Source organism: Lineus longissimus, chromosome 7 (genome assembly GCF_910592395.1).
Source record: "Lineus longissimus chromosome 7, tnLinLong1.2, whole genome shotgun sequence".
Lineage (NCBI taxonomy): Eukaryota > Metazoa > Nemertea > Pilidiophora > Heteronemertea > Lineidae > Lineus > Lineus longissimus.
The window spans coordinates 15,193,498-15,208,326 of NC_088314.1; the positions used below are offsets into that span (position 1 = coordinate 15,193,498).

The 14,829-nt window shown below is 49.7% G+C and overlaps 8 non-coding genes and 2 pseudogenes across 8 annotated transcripts; all 10 read left to right on the forward strand.

The window, feature by feature from the left end:
* The first annotated feature begins 5,902 nt into the window (after positions 1-5,902).
* On the forward strand, positions 5,903-6,107 carry LOC135491813 (U2 spliceosomal RNA; annotated as a pseudogene).
* Positions 6,108-7,030: 923 nt separating this feature from the next.
* LOC135491901 (U2 spliceosomal RNA) lies at positions 7,031-7,223 on the forward strand. The gene has a single exon (XR_010447979.1). It is a non-coding gene; the product is annotated as a U2 spliceosomal RNA (small nuclear RNA).
* A 923-nt stretch (positions 7,224-8,146) lies between these two features.
* LOC135491857 (U2 spliceosomal RNA) lies at positions 8,147-8,342 on the forward strand. Its single transcript, XR_010447939.1, has one exon. It is a non-coding gene; the product is annotated as a U2 spliceosomal RNA (small nuclear RNA).
* A 70-nt stretch (positions 8,343-8,412) lies between these two features.
* LOC135491773 (U2 spliceosomal RNA) lies at positions 8,413-8,601 on the forward strand. The gene has a single exon (XR_010447888.1). It is a non-coding gene; the product is annotated as a U2 spliceosomal RNA (small nuclear RNA).
* A 924-nt stretch (positions 8,602-9,525) lies between these two features.
* On the forward strand, positions 9,526-9,758 carry LOC135491832 (U2 spliceosomal RNA; annotated as a pseudogene).
* Positions 9,759-10,505: 747 nt separating this feature from the next.
* On the forward strand, positions 10,506-10,695 carry LOC135491820 (U2 spliceosomal RNA). Its single transcript, XR_010447927.1, has one exon. It is a non-coding gene; the product is annotated as a U2 spliceosomal RNA (small nuclear RNA).
* A 923-nt stretch (positions 10,696-11,618) lies between these two features.
* LOC135491903 (U2 spliceosomal RNA) lies at positions 11,619-11,811 on the forward strand. Its single transcript, XR_010447981.1, has one exon. It is a non-coding gene; the product is annotated as a U2 spliceosomal RNA (small nuclear RNA).
* Positions 11,812-12,733: 922 nt separating this feature from the next.
* On the forward strand, positions 12,734-12,926 carry LOC135491904 (U2 spliceosomal RNA). The gene has a single exon (XR_010447982.1). It is a non-coding gene; the product is annotated as a U2 spliceosomal RNA (small nuclear RNA).
* A 921-nt stretch (positions 12,927-13,847) lies between these two features.
* Positions 13,848-14,043, forward strand: LOC135491858 (U2 spliceosomal RNA). The gene has a single exon (XR_010447940.1). It is a non-coding gene; the product is annotated as a U2 spliceosomal RNA (small nuclear RNA).
* A 70-nt stretch (positions 14,044-14,113) lies between these two features.
* LOC135491774 (U2 spliceosomal RNA) lies at positions 14,114-14,302 on the forward strand. The gene has a single exon (XR_010447889.1). It is a non-coding gene; the product is annotated as a U2 spliceosomal RNA (small nuclear RNA).
* The last annotated feature ends 527 nt before the right edge of the window (positions 14,303-14,829 follow it).

Genomic DNA, 14,829 nt, shown 5'->3' on the forward strand with positions numbered 1-14,829 from the left:
TGCACCAATTATTTTAACTTGCCAACGCCTAGGGTGTACATACACTGTACATACACTGTAAATAACGTTTTAAGTCATGGCGTCGACGTATGCCGGCGCCGTGGCATATCAAGATGGGGCCTATGAGGCAGAAGTTATTGAAGTCATTAATAGAAGCGATAGGTCGGTTGACTATAGAACTAATAAGGACGATGGTGAAATTAAACAGTACAAGATTGTGAAGGCATTGGTAGAAAGGGGAATCCCCATAGAAAGTATAAAAACAGTGATGAAAGTAAGCCAAGGGCACTTTAGTGTGAGATTCGAGAAGGGGGACCCCCAAATGGAGGAAGCCCCTGCAGTGCTAGAAGTAGACGGGGTAGGGTTATGGATGGAAAAGGCCATTGACTTTGAGGTTAAGAGATTCCACACTAGTCGCTATGTAAAAATCCATAACTATCCGGGAGAGTGTGATGTAGAATGGGTGAGGGAAGGGTTGCAAAAATACGGACTGGTGAAGGCAGTAAAGAGGGAGATGTTAAGAGAATACGGGACGGTTGAAAGTGGAACTGTGACGGCTATAATGAATGTGGGGGCAAAGGTCCCCAAGGTGATATACATCAAAGGAAACCGATTCCGAACATGGTACAGGGGACAAGAAGATGAGCTAAGGGGTGAATCCACGTGTTATAGATGTAGGAGAAAGGGGCACTATCGATATGAATGTACAGAACTGTTAGGAGTAGGAGAGGAGCAGAGTGAGAAGGAAGAGAGACGGGTGAAAAGTGTGGTGAGGAGTGTGGAAAAGGAAGGAGAGAGAAGCATGGTGAACAACGAGAAGGAGTCGATTGACGGGAAAGAAGAGAACGTAGCTGGCAGGTCTGAGGAGTTGGGAGTGTGTGTCGAAGATGGCGAGACGGAGAAGGGTGACGGGGAAGGAAATGGAGGCGCGGGAGAAACGAATGTCGTGAAACCGGGAGAATGGAAGAAAGTGGTGAAGAATAAGGAGGAGAGGGGAAGAGTCGGTGTGGGATACGCCCACAGAAGTGCAAGATAGGTTGAGAACAGCAAAAGAAGTGTTAGAAGACAGTGACAATGAAGTAAGGGACTTATCGAGACCCCTAAGCATCGATTTAGATTCACCAACGAATGTGGAAAGAATTTTGAAGGGTTTTGCGGGTAGCAGGCCGACTACTCCCGACGGGGATGCAGAGCGGCGTGAGGGCACTGCCAAGAGGGGCAATGATAGGGTAGAAAAAAGCCCAGAAGACCGATCTGTTAAAGATCAAACTACACCGGTGGTCAAAAAGCCCAACTTGGGGGTGCCACCACGCCCGAGGCGTAGCCCGCCAGGGAGGGGTCGGAATGTGCCTGCAAAACCCTTCAAACATTAACTTAATGGATCCTCTCTTTATTTTCATCTGTATATTAATGGCGGTAACTGTGGTCTCAATGAATGTGAACGGGTTATATGAAAAAAGGACGAGTGTTTTAAATAAAATAGTAAGGTTAAAGTGTGATGTGGCATGTATACAGGAAGTGCATGTGGTGCCGGACAATTTGGGACCATGGATTAATCGGAACTACGGACTTCATTTCTATAGCGGTAGCCAGGCCCACGCAGGCGCGGCCATCATTACCAGAACTGCTGTAGAAAGGGAGTTTGTAGTTCCAGGGGGGTTAGAGGGGAGAATATGCCATGTGCGCCTGGGGTCCGGCACGCATGTTCTCTCTGTATACATGCCCACACAGAATCCAATTAAAAACCACGATAAAGCTATAATCTTCTGTCAAAAGCTAAAAGAGTATGTGAGGAAATTTAGGGGGGAACAGTGGATTTTAGGGGGGGACTTTAATTTTGCTTCGGGAAGGAACGATAGAGGGACGGGGACTTTGTTACCAGGGGACATCTTGTATAAAAAGCTTTGGCAGGAGATTATAGATTTATTAAATATTAAAGATGCATTTAGGGATTTAAATCCCACGGTAGATAGTTTCACTTTTTATAGAGGCCAAACTAAGTCCAGAATTGACCGTATTTATACGAATTTAAAGGTAGGTAAGGTAGATCATGTCCCACTGGTTTTTACAGACCATTACGGTGTGTTGGGTGCGGTAGAAAGTACAGGGAAGAAGAAAATGGGAAAGGGATTTTGGAAAATTAATAATAGCCTATTAGGGGAAGAGGGGACAGTAAGGGAGGTAACACAGTTTTGGAAGGGTTGGCAAAAAAGGAAGGGAAATTTTGGGTGTCCAATAGAGTGGTGGGAGAAGGGGAAACAAAAGTTACAGGGGATCTTCAAAAGGAATGGTAAGAGGGTGAACAGGGAGAGAGGGGAAGGTATTTTAGCTTTGGAGAGGGAGTTGGACTTTTTGGGGAAGGAGAGGGACAGAGGGGTGGACATTACAAGGCGGTGGGGGGAAGTAAGAGGGGAATTGAGCAAATTGGAAATGGCAGATTTGGAGGGGGCAAAAGTGAGGGCGGGGGCAAAATTCATAGAGGAGAGGGAAGCACCGACCACTGATTTTTTCAAGGTAGAAGTGAGGACAAAGACAGTTATTGATCAGTTAAAGGATGAAAATGGAAAGGTCTTAGAAGAACAAGATGAAATTTTAAAAGAGGTACAAAGGTTTTACGAGAATTTATATAGGAAAGGTGATACGGTAAAGGTGGCTAGGGACAGGTTCGCATCAAAAATCCATAAGAAACTAACTGGGGAACAACAAAATAAATTGGAGGGTTTGTTATCTACAGGGGAGGTTTTGAGGGAATTAAAAAATATGAAGGCGGGAAAATCACCGGGGATTGATGGGTTAGGAAAAGAGTTTTATTTGTATTACTGGGAGCTATTGGGGGACGATTTGGTAGAGACTATAAATAATGTATTTTTACGGGAAAAACTGGGGGGAACGATGAAAACGGCAGTGATATCTATTTTGTTCAAAAAAGGGGATCCGAGGGATATTAAAAATTATAGACCTGTAAGTTTGCTAACGGTAGATTATAAGATTATCACCAAAGTTTTAAAGTCGAGACTGTCGGGGGTCATGGGCGACCTAGTGCACCCTGATCAGGCATGCGGAGTCCCCAAAAGATCAATCAATGATCAACTGTTCAATATTCAAACCGTCATCGAACATGCGGCGGACTCCGGGGGTGCACTGGTGGCCGTTGACCTCCGAAAAGCCTTCGATTTAGTATCTCATGAATGGCTATTTCAATGTTTAGAGACCATGAGGTTTGGCCGAAATTTTATGAGGTGGATGAGGGTGCTGTATGATGCGCCGGAGAGTAGGGTGCTGGTGAATGGATTCCTGTCAGGGACATTCAGGGTGGGCAGATCAGTTAGACAGGGCTGCAGTCTGTCCCCGCTGCTGTTTGTACTCTGCCAGGAGCCGCTCGCCTGCGCCGTGCGCTCCGACGAACGGGTGCGGGGCATTAAGCTGCCTAACGTAAAACAAGAGGTTAAAAACATTGCCTTTGCGGATGATGCCACGCACCCGATTGCAGCACCCTGTATACGAGCTCTATTCTCCATATACAATGATTTCGGCCAAGCCTCGGGGTCTGATATAAATATATCAAAGACAGAAATATTATTGTTAGGCGGTTTTTCGCACCAAAACATCCCTATAGAGTACAGGAAATATATAGTGAAAATTTCAAACATTTTGGGGATACCCTGGAACAAGGCAGGGCCTTGTGGGAAGACATATTGGAAGAAAATCATGGAAAAAGTGGGGAAAACAATAAAGTTATGGGAAAATAGACACCTGTCCTTTATAGGGAAAGTTTTGGTGATAAAAACCGTCCTCGTTTCTAAATTATGGTACGGAGCGAGAATTATGAAATTGCCAATGAAATATTGTACCGGGTTTGTGAAATTATTGTTTAAATTTTTATGGTCAAACAAAATGGAATTGATTAAAAGAAGCACTATGGTGCAGGCAATTGAAGATGGAGGGGTAGGGATGCCGCATGTAGCCAGTAAATGTCGGGCCCTGTTCATGGAAAGGTTAAAAAGACTCTACCACGTACAAGACGAGGGGGTCACACAGCCATGGATAGGGTACGGCATTTACAAAGCGGGCATAACACTGCGGCATCACTGCCCCGAAATTGCCAAAAATACTTATATGCACAGAGTTATTGGTAGACACGGTGTGTGGGAAGAGGTTTTATACCAGTGTAAAGCGGCAAAGTTGGGTATGGGTAGGTCACAATGGGTTAAAATCACAGCTGCTGCTTTATATGAGAAAATTATGAAAAATGGGGTTCAAATCCCACATACCGTGTGTACCAAAATGTATAATATCAACTGGAAAAAGATATGGAAAAACATATGGCACAACAAAATTTTATATAATAATGAGAAAGAACTATTTTATAAATTTGTACACAGAGCATTACCTGTAAAATCCTTGTTTAAATATTTGCCAAATATCCAGAAGAACTGTGCGAGGTGTGAAATGCAGACGGAATCCATGAAACATGCTTTTTATGATTGCGCTACGATACAGCCTGTTTTGAACTCGTTGTCAAATTTGTCAAGAATACAAGGATGGCCAGCGCCAACCTGGGAAAATATCACATGTCCGGTTTTTGCAAATAGCAAAGGGGTAGATAAAATAGTGGGGGTTTTGGGGATTTATATTCACACGATTTGGACAGGGAGAGCCAGTCTTTGGCAGGGGAAAAATCGAAATGAGCAAAACGAATTCGACAACAGAGTTCAAAACAGACTGTAAGGGGATTCCCCACAATGTGGGAATGGTATACGATTTTAAAAATTCACGTCGTTAGCGTATCGGCTTGCTAGCCTGTCGGGAACGTGCATGATTCGGACGCGGGAGGTCCCGGGTTCGAACCTGCCATATTCCACTGTTCAATTTCCTTCAAAAATATATTTTTTCCCTCTTGTTTTCTTTTTCCTTCATTCTTTTTGCATTTTACATCTTGCATAGTTAGTTGTAAATATTGTAAATATATGTATATAGGGTATTAATTGAACGCACGCACAGAAATGTGAATTTTAAAACATAGTATAAAATTTTTTGGCGACTTAGATTAGCCCAGTTCCCAAGCAGGGGTCAGAATGAGACCAGATGGATGGTCTCGACCCCTTGCACTGGGCGCACATATGTATATACTTGCCATTGAGCACTATAGGCACATTGTTTTAAACATGAGTTATGAATTATGTTATTAATTTATGTTTTAAACCTTTATGTTTTATGTTATTATGTTATTATTTTATGTTAGTATGCCTTCAATTTACACTGGCACGTTTTATCCACATTGATTTAATCAGATAATTAAATGTTCCGTTTCTATTGGTGCTACAACAAAAATAATAAAATGTTAAATATCAAAATGCAATAAGTGGTGCCAATAGTTTTGAATATTCCGTACACGTATATACTTGGTGCTCACATGTTAATTAATTCTTCCATTGGTGCTAAAACAAAAAAAGTAAACAGTTAAGATTATAAAGTGAAAATTAGTTTCAATGGACATTATTTGGAAGGCGTATATGTATGTATGTTTTGTAAATACTAAGTCTGGGTTCACAGAGAGCGTAAGGGGAGTACTGTGGGGACGGCAACGGGCCGTTTCGGTACCGGGGTCGGCGACACAAAGTATGACGTCGGTCTGGGCATCGGGACGGTTCGGGGGCGGCTTCGCAGTAGTCCCCCAATTCCATATGGAGTACTGTGGGATCGACGGGGCCGTCGCGACGCCGAGTGCTGTCTCGCCAATAGGGCTTTCAGCACGGGCGTCGGGACGGCACCGGACGGGCTCACAGTAAAATAATGAAAAATTTTAAACAAATAGATACATCTTTTGTAAAACCCCTGTATACAGTAATTGTAAATGAATAATTGTATATGCCCGTTTGGATACGTGAAATAAAAGATACCCACTGCGGGTTTATGCTGCAAAAAAAAAAAAAAAAAAAAAAAAAAAAAAGTATCTGTTCTTATCAGCTTAATATCTGATACGCACCTCATTGAGGTGCTTCGATATTAAACTGATTTTTGGACCTCGGCGAGATGTCAGGGGCTTGCTCCGCTCTCGCCACGGGTTGGCCTGGTATTGCAGTACCTCCAGGATCGGCCCATAATAAACAAACCAACAATAGACCTTTCCCCAAATGCCCTTCCCCATTGTTAACTTCCCTTTCCCATGCCTTACCGAGCTTGGGAGGGGGAGGGGTCGGGGTGGGGGTCCTGGGGCCAGGTGATTCAATTAAACTAAATATGTATCAGAAGCTAGGCAGATCAAGAACAGATACCGGTACAGTTGTGTGTGGGCATTAAATCAAGGCAAGAGTTTGGTCGAATAACCTCGTGTCCGAGCTCTGTCTGGCGCCTAAATGGCTTCCTGGCCGCAGACGACCTCCCTGGTGACGGGAAGCCCCTGTGACGATATCGATGACGTCACCGCAGCCAGGCAGCCACGTGTCCCTGGCGACAGTGGCGACAGTGACGTCAGTGAGGGCTCAAACTGGCCGTGCTCGACGTTCAGGGCCGAATTTGGCACTCGAACGGGGGGAGGGGGGGGGGGGGGCACCCGCCAGTCGAAAGAGCAGCGCCAGGCCTACATGAAACGCGTGTGAAAAGGTGGGCATGCTTGGAATAGTTCTCCGTCGGTTGCCGTTGGAAGATTCGCTTGGAAATAACTTGCTCACCGCCTCGATTGGCTTGTGTCGTTCCGCGCGGTGTTTGCGACCTACATTCAGACGCCCTAATCGGACGGACTCACCTCGAACTCCCAGGGCCCGCGAAGCCAGTCACACGCCCAGAACAGCTTGGCCACCGCGGGACGAGGCGCGTCCTTCGACTTTCTAAGGAACTACTGTGCTGGGGGGGACACTCCTCGCTCCACGGACAATTTGCCTTGTCGATTCCCGAGGACACTGGCACCTGCAACGTCGTCTGCTGCCATCTGGCGTTGACCAAATCAACTACGTCACACGCAGCCGAAACGTCACGGCTTGGACAATTCACGCCGTTTGCAACATGTAGAATTTTCGAAGCCGACGCCGGCATCGCTTCTCGGCCTATTGGCTAAGATCAAAGTGTAGTATCTGTTCTTATCAGCTTAATATCTGATACGCACCTCATTGAGGTGCTTCGATATTAAACTGATTTTTGGACCTCGGCGAGATGTCAGGGGCTTGCTCCGCTCTCGCCACGGGTTGGCCTGGTATTGCAGTACCTCCAGGATCGGCCCATAATAAACAAACCAACAATAGACCTTTCCCCAAATGCCCTTCCCCATTGTTAACTTCCCTTTCCCATGCCTTACCGAGCTTGGGAGGGGGAGGGGTCGGGGTGGGGGTCCTGGGGCCAGGTGATTCAATTAAACTAAATATGTATCAGAAGCTAGGCAGATCAAGAACAGATACCGGTACAGTTGTGTGTGGGCATTAAATCAAGGCAAGAGTTTGGTCGAATAACCTCGTGTCCGAGCTCTGTCTGGCGCCTAAATGGCTTCCTGGCCGCAGACGACCTCCCTGGTGACGGGAAGCCCCTGTGACGATATCGATGACGTCACCGCAGCCAGGCAGCCACGTGTCCCTGGCGACAGTGGCGACAGTGACGTCAGTGAGGGCTCAAACTGGCCGTGCTCGACGTTCAGGGCCGAATTTGGCACTCGAACGGGGGGAGGGGGGGGGGGGGGCACCCGCCAGTCGAAAGAGCAGCGCCAGGCCTACATGAAACGCGTGTGAAAAGGTGGGCATGCTTGGAATAGTTCTCCGTCGGTTGCCGTTGGAAGATTCGCTTGGAAATAACTTGCTCACCGCCTCGATTGGCTTGTGTCGTTCCGCGCGGTGTTTGCGACCTACATTCAGACGCCCTAATCGGACGGACTCACCTCGAACTCCCAGGGCCCGCGAAGCCAGTCACACGCCCAGAACAGCTTGGCCACCGCGGGACGAGGCGCGTCCTTCGACTTTCTAAGGAACTACTGTGCTGGGGGGGACACTCCTCGCTCCACGGACAATTTGCCTTGTCGATTCCCGAGGACACTGGCACCTGCAACGTCGTCTGCTGCCATCTGGCGTTGACCAAATCAACTACGTCACACGCAGCCGAAACGTCACGGCTTGGACAATTCACGCCGTTTGCAACATGTAGAATTTTCGAAGCCGACGCCGGCATCGCTTCTCGGCCTATTGGCTAAGATCAAAGTGTAGTATCTGTTCTTATCCATATGGAGTACTGTGGGATCGACGGGGCCGTCGCGACGCCGAGTGCTGTCTCGCCAATAGGGCTTTCAGCACGGGCGTCGGGACGGCACCGGACGGGCTCACAGTAAAATAATGAAAAATTCTAAACAAATAGATACATCTTTTGTAAAACCCCTGTATACAGTAATTGTAAATGAATAATTGTATATGCCCGTTTGGATACGTGAAATAAAAGATACCCACTGCGGGTTTATGCTGCAAAAAAAAGTATCTGTTCTTATCAGCTTAATATCTGATACGCACCTCATTGAGGTGCTTCGATATTAAACTGATTTTTGGACCTCGGCGAGATGTCAGGGGCTTGCTCCGCTCTCGCCACGGGTTGGCCTGGTATTGCAGTACCTCCAGGATCGGCCCATAATAAACAAACCAACAATAGACCTTTCCCCAAATGCCCTTCCCCATTGTTAACTTCCCTTTCCCATGCCTTACCGAGCTTGGGAGGGGGAGGGGTCGGGGTGGGGGTCCTGGGGCCAGGTGATTCAATTAAACTAAATATGTATCAGAAGCTAGGCAGATCAAGAACAGATACCGGTACAGTTGTGTGTGGGCATTAAATCAAGGCAAGAGTTTGGTCGAATAACCTCGTGTCCGAGCTCTGTCTGGCGCCTAAATGGCTTCCTGGCCGCAGACGACCTCCCTGGTGACGGGAAGCCCCTGTGACGATATCGATGACGTCACCGCAGCCAGGCAGCCACGTGTCCCTGGCGACAGTGGCGACAGTGACGTCAGTGAGGGCTCAAACTGGCCGTGCTCGACGTTCAGGGCCGAATTTGGCACTCGAACGGGGGGAGGGGGGGGGGGGGGGCACCCGCCAGTCGAAAGAGCAGCGCCAGGCCTACATGAAACGCGTGTGAAAAGGTGGGCATGCTTGGAATAGTTCTCCGTCGGTTGCCGTTGGAAGATTCGCTTGGAAATAACTTGCTCACCGCCTCGATTGGCTTGTGTCGTTCCGCGCGGTGTTTGCGACCTACATTCAGACGCCCTAATCGGACGGACTCACCTCGAACTCCCAGGGCCCGCGAAGCCAGTCACACGCCCAGAACAGCTTGGCCACCGCGGGACGAGGCGCGTCCTTCGACTTTCTAAGGAACTACTGTGCTGGGGGGGACACTCCTCGCTCCACGGACAATTTGCCTTGTCGATTCCCGAGGACACTGGCACCTGCAACGTCGTCTGCTGCCATCTGGCGTTGACCAAATCAACTACGTCACACGCAGCCGAAACGTCACGGCTTGGACAATTCACGCCGTTTGCAACATGTAGAATTTTCGAAGCCGACGCCGGCATCGCTTCTCGGCCTATTGGCTAAGATCAAAGTGTAGTATCTGTTCTTATCAGCTTAAAGGAAAGGGCCCGCCAAAAAATGGGGAGTTTTGGACGGCCCGGTCAAAACCTTAGGCGGGAATAAGGTTTCATTGATAAATATAAGGAGTTTCAAGGCCCCCAAATTACTTGTAAGGTTCAATAGATACTGGCCTTTCATTGGTTTACCGTTTGCGTATCATTTACATACTCTCATCTTGAAAAATATGACAATATTTACGATCACGTTATTGATTTTTGCAACATTTTCGGTAACGCGCCCCTTGCGGATCTGTAAGGTACCATTCGGATGCTTGAAAAATGTTAGTGGCGTGGCTCCATCTGCTACAGCTGTCACCGCGCCGGTGTTAGTCTCACGTCTTGGCGTCTGCACCACCCTTGGGGAACACCTCAATGCCGTTGGCGTACTGACGAGACCAGCGTCTCTAGAGGCTCCGACATTCGCCATGAGCAGTGACAGCTAGGTCACTTGGCTGGAATGTCCCCATCTCCTCTTTATTTATGTTCATTGCCGGCAATTCTGGCAAATATCTTGAGTCGTCATGGTTGTCAAACAAGTCTTGGATAATATGCTGCTCCATTTCTTCTGTACTGTTCGGATCAGGGGCCTAGCTCTCCACCGGCCCAGAATCCACCGGCGACTCGAAATCCATACTACTATTCTCTCCATTTTCCATTTTCTCCTCTCTCCAACTCACTACTATCGCTATTGACTGCGTAACATACACTAACATTCTTTCGCTATCATTGCTAACTTCATTTACTAGAAAACTGGCCTCTTTGTAGCCGATTATGTAACCCATAGTGGAAACACCTGACAGCGCCGCCCGGCATGATACACGTGCTACTGGCATATTTATAACTCGTAGTAAATAAGGTTGTAAAAATAGGCAAATGAGATGCCGTATATGGAAACCATGACGTCACTAAGCAGTGCTTATTTCTGCTACGGGTGGCGCTGTTGCTTGCTTCTGGAGGCGCTATTCAACCTCTTTAATATCTGATACGCACCTCATTGAGGTGCTTCGATATTAAACTGATTTTTGGACCTCGGCGAGATGTCAGGGGCTTGCTCCGCTCTCGCCACGGGTTGGCCTGGTATTGCAGTACCTCCAGGATCGGCCCATAATAAACAAACCAACAATAGACCTTTCCCCAAATGCCCTTCCCCATTGTTAACTTCCCTTTCCCATGCCTTACCGAGCTTGGGAGGGGGAGGGGTCGGGGTGGGGGTCCTGGGGCCAGGTGATTCAATTAAACTAAATATGTATCAGAAGCTAGGCAGATCAAGAACAGATACCGGTACAGTTGTGTGTGGGCATTAAATCAAGGCAAGAGTTTGGTCGAATAACCTCGTGTCCGAGCTCTGTCTGGCGCCTAAATGGCTTCCTGGCCGCAGACGACCTCCCTGGTGACGGGAAGCCCCTGTGACGATATCGATGACGTCACCGCAGCCAGGCAGCCACGTGTCCCTGGCGACAGTGGCGACAGTGACGTCAGTGAGGGCTCAAACTGGCCGTGCTCGACGTTCAGGGCCGAATTTGGCACTCGAACGGGGGGAGGGGGGGGGGGGGGCACCCGCCAGTCGAAAGAGCAGCGCCAGGCCTACATGAAACGCGTGTGAAAAGGTGGGCATGCTTGGAATAGTTCTCCGTCGGTTGCCGTTGGAAGATTCGCTTGGAAATAACTTGCTCACCGCCTCGATTGGCTTGTGTCGTTCCGCGCGGTGTTTGCGACCTACATTCAGACGCCCTAATCGGACGGACTCACCTCGAACTCCCAGGGCCCGCGAAGCCAGTCACACGCCCAGAACAGCTTGGCCACCGCGGGACGAGGCGCGTCCTTCGACTTTCTAAGGAACTACTGTGCTGGGGGGGACACTCCTCGCTCCACGGACAATTTGCCTTGTCGATTCCCGAGGACACTGGCACCTGCAACGTCGTCTGCTGCCATCTGGCGTTGACCAAATCAACTACGTCACACGCAGCCGAAACGTCACGGCTTGGACAATTCACGCCGTTTGCAACATGTAGAATTTTCGAAGCCGACGCCGGCATCGCTTCTCGGCCTATTGGCTAAGATCAAAGTGTAGTATCTGTTCTTATCAGCTTAATATCTGATACGCACCTCATTGAGGTGCTTCGATATTAAACTGATTTTTGGACCTCGGCGAGATGTCAGGGGCTTGCTCCGCTCTCGCCACGGGTTGGCCTGGTATTGCAGTACCTCCAGGATCGGCCCATAATAAACAAACCAACAATAGACCTTTCCCCAAATGCCCTTCCCCATTGTTAACTTCCCTTTCCCATGCCTTACCGAGCTTGGGAGGGGGAGGGGTCGGGGTGGGGGTCCTGGGGCCAGGTGATTCAATTAAACTAAATATGTATCAGAAGCTAGGCAGATCAAGAACAGATACCGGTACAGTTGTGTGTGGGCATTAAATCAAGGCAAGAGTTTGGTCGAATAACCTCGTGTCCGAGCTCTGTCTGGCGCCTAAATGGCTTCCTGGCCGCAGACGACCTCCCTGGTGACGGGAAGCCCCTGTGACGATATCGATGACGTCACCGCAGCCAGGCAGCCACGTGTCCCTGGCGACAGTGGCGACAGTGACGTCAGTGAGGGCTCAAACTGGCCGTGCTCGACGTTCAGGGCCGAATTTGGCACTCGAACGGGGGGAGGGGGGGGGGGGGCACCCGCCAGTCGAAAGAGCAGCGCCAGGCCTACATGAAACGCGTGTGAAAAGGTGGGCATGCTTGGAATAGTTCTCCGTCGGTTGCCGTTGGAAGATTCGCTTGGAAATAACTTGCTCACCGCCTCGATTGGCTTGTGTCGTTCCGCGCGGTGTTTGCGACCTACATTCAGACGCCCTAATCGGACGGACTCACCTCGAACTCCCAGGGCCCGCGAAGCCAGTCACACGCCCAGAACAGCTTGGCCACCGCGGGACGAGGCGCGTCCTTCGACTTTCTAAGGAACTACTGTGCTGGGGGGGACACTCCTCGCTCCACGGACAATTTGCCTTGTCGATTCCCGAGGACACTGGCACCTGCAACGTCGTCTGCTGCCATCTGGCGTTGACCAAATCAACTACGTCACACGCAGCCGAAACGTCACGGCTTGGACAATTCACGCCGTTTGCAACATGTAGAATTTTCGAAGCCGACGCCGGCATCGCTTCTCGGCCTATTGGCTAAGATCAAAGTGTAGTATCTGTTCTTATCAGCTTAATATCTGATACGCACCTCATTGAGGTGCTTCGATATTAAACTGATTTTTGGACCTCGGCGAGATGTCAGGGGCTTGCTCCGCTCTCGCCACGGGTTGGCCTGGTATTGCAGTACCTCCAGGATCGGCCCATAATAAACAAACCAACAATAGACCTTTCCCCAAATGCCCTTCCCCATTGTTAACTTCCCTTTCCCATGCCTTACCGAGCTTGGGAGGGGGAGGGGTCGGGGTGGGGGTCCTGGGGCCAGGTGATTCAATTAAACTAAATATGTATCAGAAGCTAGGCAGATCAAGAACAGATACCGGTACAGTTGTGTGTGGGCATTAAATCAAGGCAAGAGTTTGGTCGAATAACCTCGTGTCCGAGCTCTGTCTGGCGCCTAAATGGCTTCCTGGCCGCAGACGACCTCCCTGGTGACGGGAAGCCCCTGTGACGATATCGATGACGTCACCGCAGCCAGGCAGCCACGTGTCCCTGGCGACAGTGGCGACAGTGACGTCAGTGAGGGCTCAAACTGGCCGTGCTCGACGTTCAGGGCCGAATTTGGCACTCGAACGGGGGGAGGGGGGGGGGGGCACCCGCCAGTCGAAAGAGCAGCGCCAGGCCTACATGAAACGCGTGTGAAAAGGTGGGCATGCTTGGAATAGTTCTCCGTCGGTTGCCGTTGGAAGATTCGCTTGGAAATAACTTGCTCACCGCCTCGATTGGCTTGTGTCGTTCCGCGCGGTGTTTGCGACCTACATTCAGACGCCCTAATCGGACGGACTCACCTCGAACTCCCAGGGCCCGCGAAGCCAGTCACACGCCCAGAACAGCTTGGCCACCGCGGGACGAGGCGCGTCCTTCGACTTTCTAAGGAACTACTGTGCTGGGGGGGACACTCCTCGCTCCACGGACAATTTGCCTTGTCGATTCCCGAGGACACTGGCACCTGCAACGTCGTCTGCTGCCATCTGGCGTTGACCAAATCAACTACGTCACACGCAGCCGAAACGTCACGGCTTGGACAATTCACGCCGTTTGCAACATGTAGAATTTTCGAAGCCGACGCCGGCATCGCTTCTCGGCCTATTGGCTAAGATCAAAGTGTAGTATCTGTTCTTATCCATATGGAGTACTGTGGGATCGACGGGGCCGTCGCGACGCCGAGTGCTGTCTCGCCAATAGGGCTTTCAGCACGGGCGTCGGGACGGCACCGGACGGGCTCACAGTAAAATAATGAAAAATTCTAAACAAATAGATACATCTTTTGTAAAACCCCTGTATACAGTAATTGTAAATGAATAATTGTATATGCCCGTTTGGATACGTGAAATAAAAGATACCCACTGCGGGTTTATGCTGCAAAAAAAAGTATCTGTTCTTATCAGCTTAATATCTGATACGCACCTCATTGAGGTGCTTCGATATTAAACTGATTTTTGGACCTCGGCGAGATGTCAGGGGCTTGCTCCGCTCTCGCCACGGGTTGGCCTGGTATTGCAGTACCTCCAGGATCGGCCCATAATAAACAAACCAACAATAGACCTTTCCCCAAATGCCCTTCCCCATTGTTAACTTCCCTTTCCCATGCCTTACCGAGCTTGGGAGGGGGAGGGGTCGGGGTGGGGGTCCTGGGGCCAGGTGATTCAATTAAACTAAATATGTATCAGAAGCTAGGCAGATCAAGAACAGATACCGGTACAGTTGTGTGTGGGCATTAAATCAAGGCAAGAGTTTGGTCGAATAACCTCGTGTCCGAGCTCTGTCTGGCGCCTAAATGGCTTCCTGGCCGCAGACGACCTCCCTGGTGACGGGAAGCCCCTGTGACGATATCGATGACGTCACCGCAGCCAGGCAGCCACGTGTCCCTGGCGACAGTGGCGACAGTGACGTCAGTGAGGGCTCAAACTGGCCGTGCTCGACGTTCAGGGCCGAATTTGGCACTCGAACGGGGGGAGGGGGGGGGGGGCACCCGCCAGTCGAAAGAGCAGCGCCAGGCCTACATGAAACGCGTGTGAAAAGGTGGGCATGCTTGGAATAGTTCTCCGTCGGTTG